This window comes from Mastomys coucha, unplaced genomic scaffold (assembly GCF_008632895.1).
Source record: "Mastomys coucha isolate ucsf_1 unplaced genomic scaffold, UCSF_Mcou_1 pScaffold22, whole genome shotgun sequence".
In the NCBI taxonomy this organism is placed as follows: Eukaryota; Metazoa; Chordata; class Mammalia; order Rodentia; family Muridae; genus Mastomys; species Mastomys coucha.
Genome location: NW_022196905.1, coordinates 154,598,654 through 154,605,849, shown reverse-complemented (window position 1 = coordinate 154,605,849; position 7,196 = coordinate 154,598,654). Strand labels below are relative to the sequence as shown.

Here is a 7,196-nt window from a genome sequence, read left to right as displayed (position 1 = left end):
GGGGGCGGAGCGGGGAAGACCCATCTTCTCCAGGACATGTAACAGCTGCACGCTTCCTTGTTCGTGTGACATCATATTCAGCGGTATAATCAGGCTGGCTTGGCTGGCTGTCACCGGGGTCAAAAACAAAGGCAAGAGAAGCCAGCCCAAGCTGGCACCAGCAGCTCTGATGAGGACGGCCACTGTGCCAGGCTCCCAGGCTACTCTCCAAACTGCAATCTGTTCTGAGGCCCCCATAAAAACTGGCTTGTTCAACTTCCTTTTCATATTCATTTCCCACTTTTTAAATTCATCTGTTCGTATGAATAGCACTGTTATTCTCGCATCCCGAGTACGGCATCATTATAGCTCCCTGCATGGTCGTGAAGGGTTGGCATTGCCTGAGACACACAATCCAATGTATTATCAGAGAGTCATTAGAGCATTTTCCAGGAAAAGAGGAAATGGTCAACTCTTAATTCTCAGCATCAAGGTTCCAGAATAGCGGAGAAAATAATTCAGAATGGCCTGGAGGAAAAAAATTAATTAAAAAAAGTCCCAAACTGTCTGGGAACACACAGATGTAGGCAGCTGTAGGCTGGAAGGAAGAAGCCCAGGGACCACCGGGGGCAATAGTTCCAGTCGTATTGGCACTGGAAGAACATGGAGTTAACATCAGCTGGCAGCCTGCTGGCTTTCATGGCAACCTTTGAACTTCGCTTGTCAAAGCTACCCCTTTCCCATCCTTACTTCCTGCACATGTTGTAAAGACGGTGAGATAGTACCCACCAAACAAGTACTTTAAATCTCCCAGAAGAAAGGTGCATACAATAACATCTCAACACTCAGCACAGGCAAGGTAGAGGCAGGAGAATTACCGTTTAAAGCCAATCCAGACCACACAGTGAAATCATATCTCAAAACAGAAACAACAACGACAAAAATCCTTTCTAGATTTCTTTTTCTTCAAGGGTACCTGTCATCCCCTGGGGCATATGTGCCAAAGCCACAGTAACAGCTAGAGGAGGAAACCAGAGTGGACACTGTGGGGCAGAACCAAGAACCCCTCTGTTACTTGCAGCACCAGAGAACTCGAGCACCACAAGGAGAACTCTAGCGGCTTGCATCTGGATAATGGGCAGAGGGCTGCTCCCCGTGGGGCTGGTCTAATGTGAACAGAGGGCATGTAGCCTCTGGCCTCTGGTCTTCTGTTGTATGTCTCTCTATAGAGCTGAGGTGATGACACTTTATAAAATAGGTCTTTCTTCTCACCACCAGCCAATCTTCCTGCAACCAATGCTTTTCAGAAGTCAACTACTTGCAAATGGTGGCATGTTGCAAGGGCTGCTTTGTGATTTTCTCAATCATTCTAACAATATTCTATAAGACAGCTCTGTCTAGGCTTCCTAGATGACACATCTACCTGGCAATGAGTTTGTTTAGGTGACATACATCTCATATGCATGTTGTGGATGCTATGGTGGGTAGAGAGGAAATGGGAGCCTTCTCTACTCGAGAATGGAAGCTGCCCTCCATGTGTGGATCTCCGTTGTGTGGTCATCCAAATGAAAGCATCTGGGACAGAGTCCTTGGCATGTGATTCCAGGGCCTTCTGATACGTGGTTGGCAAGCCAACCACAGCAAGTGCTCCAAAAGCCCAGTCCCTCTTCAGAGTCTCACGTCTGCAGCTCAGCCTTGTGGAATGTCCCGCCCAGCTCCAGAGAGGTCAACTGTACTACGTCACAGATATTAGCCTGGGGCTCTGAGCTCAGGCATTTTTGGGCACTGCACACAATTCCTTTTGTGATCTGTCATCAAACATGCAACTGTCACAGAAGCTCTGGAGTCAGGCAGCCTGGTGAGTGGTACCTGGTACCACACACTTAATGTTCTGAGCCTGGTTTCCTGGCCAGTTGAACAAGGACACTGTTCCTGCTTCCTGTGGCCCCAGGGAAGGTAATGGAAGGTCATATGTCTGAAGGACTTAGTTCAGGATAAGACCTTATCTTAGAACAGAACAATGTAATTATTTATAGTCAGAACTATGCAGAGAAGCAGTTGTGACAGTTGAAGGCCACAGCCCATGCTTCTGGCATATAGTGCCCAGGACTCCATTAGAGGTTGTGCACTGTGGGGTAGTGGGGTGAGACAGTACCCAGTACTGTGGGCCACCCCTCCTTGGTCCTCAGGGGATTGCTGCTGTTAGATGGACATTTACTAGTCTGGCACGTCAGTGAAGAAGTCTTTGAAGAAGAGAAGGTGCTATGTGAAGCCACCCTTATGGAGGACTGGAGATGTGAGAGGAGGCACAAGTTCAGGTGCAGAGGCTCAGGAGGGCGGAGAGCCACTGCACACATGTGAAAGACTCAGGAGTTTGCATGGACATGAGGTCCCAGAATAGTCAAGTGGAAGACGCCTTCTAGGAAATTGGAAGCATCTTTGGTTTTACTAAGAAGCTGATTCTGTGAAACACATTTGCGCCTTAGCAGCAAGGACAGTTAAGGTGAAACAAGGCAAGGCGAGACGTGTTCACAGGTGATGTCTACAGTTAGGAGCTGCACTGGCTGCTTTGTGTGCCAACTGGACACAGGCTGGAGTTATCACAGAGAAGGGAGCTTCAGTTGGGGAAGTGCCTCCATGAGATCCAGCTGTGGGGCATTTTCTCAATTAGTGATCAAGGAGGTAGGGCCCCTTGTGGGTGGTGTCACCTCTGGGCTGAAAGTCTTGGGTTCTATAAGAGAGCAGGCTAAGCAAGCCAGGAGAAGCAAGCCAGTAAGGAACATTCCTCCATGGCCTCTGTGTCAGCTCCTGCTTCCTGACCTGCGTGAGTTCCAGTCCTGACTTCCTATGGTGATGAACAGCAATGTGGAAGTAAGCTGAATAAACCCTTTCCTCTCCAACTTGCTTCTTGGTCATGATGTTTGTGCAGGAATAGAAACCTTGACTAAGACAGGAGCCCTTCCAGGTCAGAGGAGGGGTAGTCTGGGACTCAGTCTTCCCATGTGGGACCCACACATTCCAGAAACAAGCAAGCCCCACAAGACCTCAGAAGGCTATATAATGCTTCCCACATACCCTTCTTATTCACCTGGAGCTCTGACCTCTGTAGCTACCATCTGAATAGACCGTCTAGAAATATCACCCTGTGTTTGGGTAATGAAGACCTCCAGCTGAGCATGGCAGTGGGCACCACTGTTTCTCAAAGGCCAGCAACACTCTTGAGACCACTGCTCACATCAGAAATATGACATAAACCAATCACTCAGAAAACCAGCTAACACTGGAAGGATTCCCTGGTGACCTTTCCAAGTTAAACTTTCAAGGTCAGCAAGTTGAAGCAGGAATAAAGACAGTGATTATCCTATGAAAAGCTAACATCAAAACCTCTATAAATCCATGTCTTGTGAGCACATCTCTTGCCTTCTGTAAATCATGCTTGCTTTGGAGGAGGCCATAAGCCACAACTGACATTCACGCTGAGGAGAAGGGGAGGAGAGAGACTATACTCTGTTAGTGTTCCGAGAAGGGAACTTTCACATTCTTCATAAGAGCAGTCATGAAACATTGGTTTGTGTTGGTGTCGATACATCCCTAGTGTGTGTCTCTGCACCCCTAGTGTGTGTCTCTGTGTTTGCATCTCTGAGTAACCTAGTTAGAGACAGGAAGACTTAGAAAACTGTTTCCCATGCTACTTTCTAGTTGAAAAGAGTCCAGAAAACCTCTGTTCAGAAAATATTTCTAGTGTCTACCTCCAAGCCTACTAGCAAAGCTTATGTGACAAGCCAGTGGCTGCTGTAGATGAGCCAATTTAGCCTTAACCACGTCTAGCTTATGAATGAATCAAACTCAGACTATAGTTATTTTAGTTAGCTTTGATGATTATTGGGGGTAACCTCTAATCTACTTTTCTTATGCAGGTCTGACTGCTTCCTCAGTGGCCTACCCCAAATACTTGCTGTTTCTCCTGGCCATGTGCTCATGGTTCATCTCTTTCACGGCAGCCTCCTCCTCTCTGTGTTCTCCTCCTCCTCCTCTTCCTCCTCTCCTCCCTCTCCCCCTCTTCCTCCTCCCCCTCTGCCTCCTCTTATTCTTCCTCCTCCTCCTCCTCTCTCTCTCTCAAACCCCTCGACAGGTAACTCGAAACCTGTCTGCTTCTCTTCCCTCAAGGATTTGGCTGTGTCATTTTTTATGTAACCAGTAGTTTTAAATTAAGGAGTTTAGTATCACAGTACATAGCAACAGACCAAACCTCAACAGTTGGTAAGGACTTCCTGAGTTAATGTGGGTAAGGGGTTGTAGCACAGTGAATGAAATAAGACCAGGAAAAGAAAAGTACTAAAAGAACTAGCGCCATCATCATGTTTAGATACACAATTTCATATACACAAAACATAACAGAATCTGTTGTAAAAATCCATCAGGGTGATTTGGGAAAAGCAGTAACTACATAGAGTCTTAAAAAATGGAGGCCTTAGGGCCAGTAAGATGCTCAACAGTAAAGGCGCTGATGACTTGGGCTTGAATCCTTGGATCTACCTGATGGAAGGGAAGAGTCAGCTCTTGAACACTGTCCTCTGACCTCAGTATGTGCATTCTCCTACAGACATGGGTGTGTGTGGCTTTTGGTCATGGTGTTTATCAGAGCAACAGAGAGACAAAGCAGACTGCCAATCATGGGGCTACGAGGGTGGGTGACCTCCCTTCTCCCACTCGTCACTACAGCAGTCTAAGAGGAAGGGGGAGACAAAGTGGCCATGCATGTGGTCCCTGCCAGTCTCGCCGTAGTGATTTGATCACTACATGGTCAACATGATCAATAGGAAAACAAAGGGCTCTCCATGTCTTCCTAACATTTTCCAACATGGAAATCTCTAAGAGATTTCCTCTAAGATGAGAAAAATGGAAAAATTGGTGTAAAAGAGCATTGTAGGGTTGGGGTAGCCTGATCTAACCCCTGCCCTTATGCATACTGTTCCTTTTGCCTCCAAAAAGAAGATGCATCTCCTGGAGTTGAGGATGTCACAAAGTGAACCACCATGCCTGGTTTCCTGATGCCAGCAGCGTCCTCTGTGCTGTGGCCGGGCATTGTCCTGTATTTACTGCTGTACTTTAGGCTCAGTACAAACTCATCTCTTAAGTTGGAGATGGTAGAGATCATTCTAGAAGAAAACAACTTTAGTAAACTTCTTTACTTTTTAAAAAAAGAAGAAGAAAGAAAGAAACCTGCATGAAAAGACAATGACGTAGTTGACCCCAGGAGAATCCGGACATACAGAATTTATTTAAACAGCATTTCTCCAGGAGTGATTTCATGTAGGGGTCAGAAGGACATTAGACACACCCAGAGGAATGCGGCGAGGAAGGTTCCTAACCAGGGCTGTAGCTTGATTACCAAGCTATTTAGAGAAGAATCAGTCAGCCAAACTAGGTCAAAACCTGCAGCCTGATGGGGACTGGTAGGAAGCCAGCAGGGAACCACTGGAGAGGAGGAGAGGAAGCTGGCCAGTGAAGCTTTGTGTGTCTAGGGAAGGTCAGGTCCTCTTAAGTGGAGGAATCACCTGGACGTTACCAGAAGTCACCCAGGCCTCTAGTCCAGGTGGCGGGAGATGAGGGCGGCAGTGATTTTGAAAGGCAAAGTGGATAGACAAACAAAGCCATACACTTGGCTTTGAACCACAGTGGCTCTCAGAAACAGTGGCCTGAGGAGGTTTTGCCCTCTTCTCTGAGCTGCCCCATGACTGGGGACAAGCAGCTGGGTGGTTCAATAGACTTCAGGGGGATTTGCCCCGATCAGACTGACACTCCGGCTGGGAAGAGCTTGGGCTCTGGACAGTGTCCCACTCTCACCCCTAACCCCCAGGTCATTCCGTCCCACCACACACCTACACAATGAAGCCATCCAAGGAAAGTGCCTGGGGAGCACAGTATCTTTCCACACTTGCCCTGCCACTTCATTCCCTTCAAATCGCTGACGCATCGGCTGTCTGCCTAGTGTCCATTAATGATGTTGAAAATTCATTTATTTAGCCTGCTTGGGGTGAAGTCATGCAGCTATAGAGTGACTTTGAAAGTAAAATCAAATCCTCCTCTTGGTTCAAGGGGCAGCAGGAAGCCTTAAAATCTTCACCAGTTAAGCTCCGCACCCAGCACATTTCATTAGAAAACTGTCTAGCACATCTAAACTTCAGAAAGAATGAAAAACAGAGTACCCAGCATTCGCTCAACTCAGAGCCATATGTATGTCGCATCTGCCACACCTGATTTTATGAAAGAGGCTGAGGAGATAGATGTCCAGTCAGCAAAGTGACCCCAGGTCAGATCCTCAGGTCACTATTGTTTATATCAGTAATTCTTTTGCTGAGGAATGGGAGGCAAAGCTAGATGGAGTTTTTACATTTCACTCGACAGCTAGTCTAGTGAGAGACCCTGATCAAAAAATGTGGAGAGCAATAAAAGAAAACATTCAACAATAACCTATGGGCACACACACAGGCACACAGACAGACAGACAGACAGACACATATGCATGTACACACATGCACACACACATGCATGCACACACATGCACGCACACACACATGGACACATACACTCACACAAGCACACACGCATACATGCAAACACATATTCATATGCACACACATGCACACACACACACACACACACACACACACAGTCAAAAAGATGACAAGCTGGCTTCATAGTCCTATATTTTTCTCCACTGGCTATGGAATAGCATTTTGCTGAGTACCTTCTTCATGGTCATGACTGAAAACGTTCAATAGGACCCACAAAAGCACTTCATACAGAGATAAGTGACCCACAGATGAGATGCTTGGGACAAAAACTTCAAGCAAAAGAGGAGCACATCTCGGCACTCGCTCTTTGGAAGTGCACATGGCATGGCCAATGTTCCTGTCTCGCATTCCCTGTAAAAAGGATGCTGCTCCAGCCTCAAGTCTCATAGTATACTAATATGCATTAGTATATACGTAATATACCAATGAGAATTTAGGGTAATGATGGATGTGGGGGAGTTTTCATATTTAGAGGAGCTGTGGTTGTATCCGACTTCAACTGAAACTAGTCAACCTTTGAAAACATTTGCATTTAAAACATCTAATACTCCAGGGATTAAAGAAATAAGCAATTTACCCAACAGTCTGAATGTCTCCATTCGATTTACCTCTACTTTTGTAGTGACTGGATGTTTCCCA

The 7,196-nt window shown here is 46.6% G+C and overlaps 1 protein-coding gene across 1 annotated transcript in view; it reads right to left on the bottom strand.

Annotated features, from left to right (window-relative positions):
- Col4a2 (collagen type IV alpha 2 chain) overlaps positions 1-7,196 on the bottom strand; it is a 143,484-nt gene that overhangs the window by 115,462 nt on the left and 20,826 nt on the right. The window lies entirely within an intron of this gene.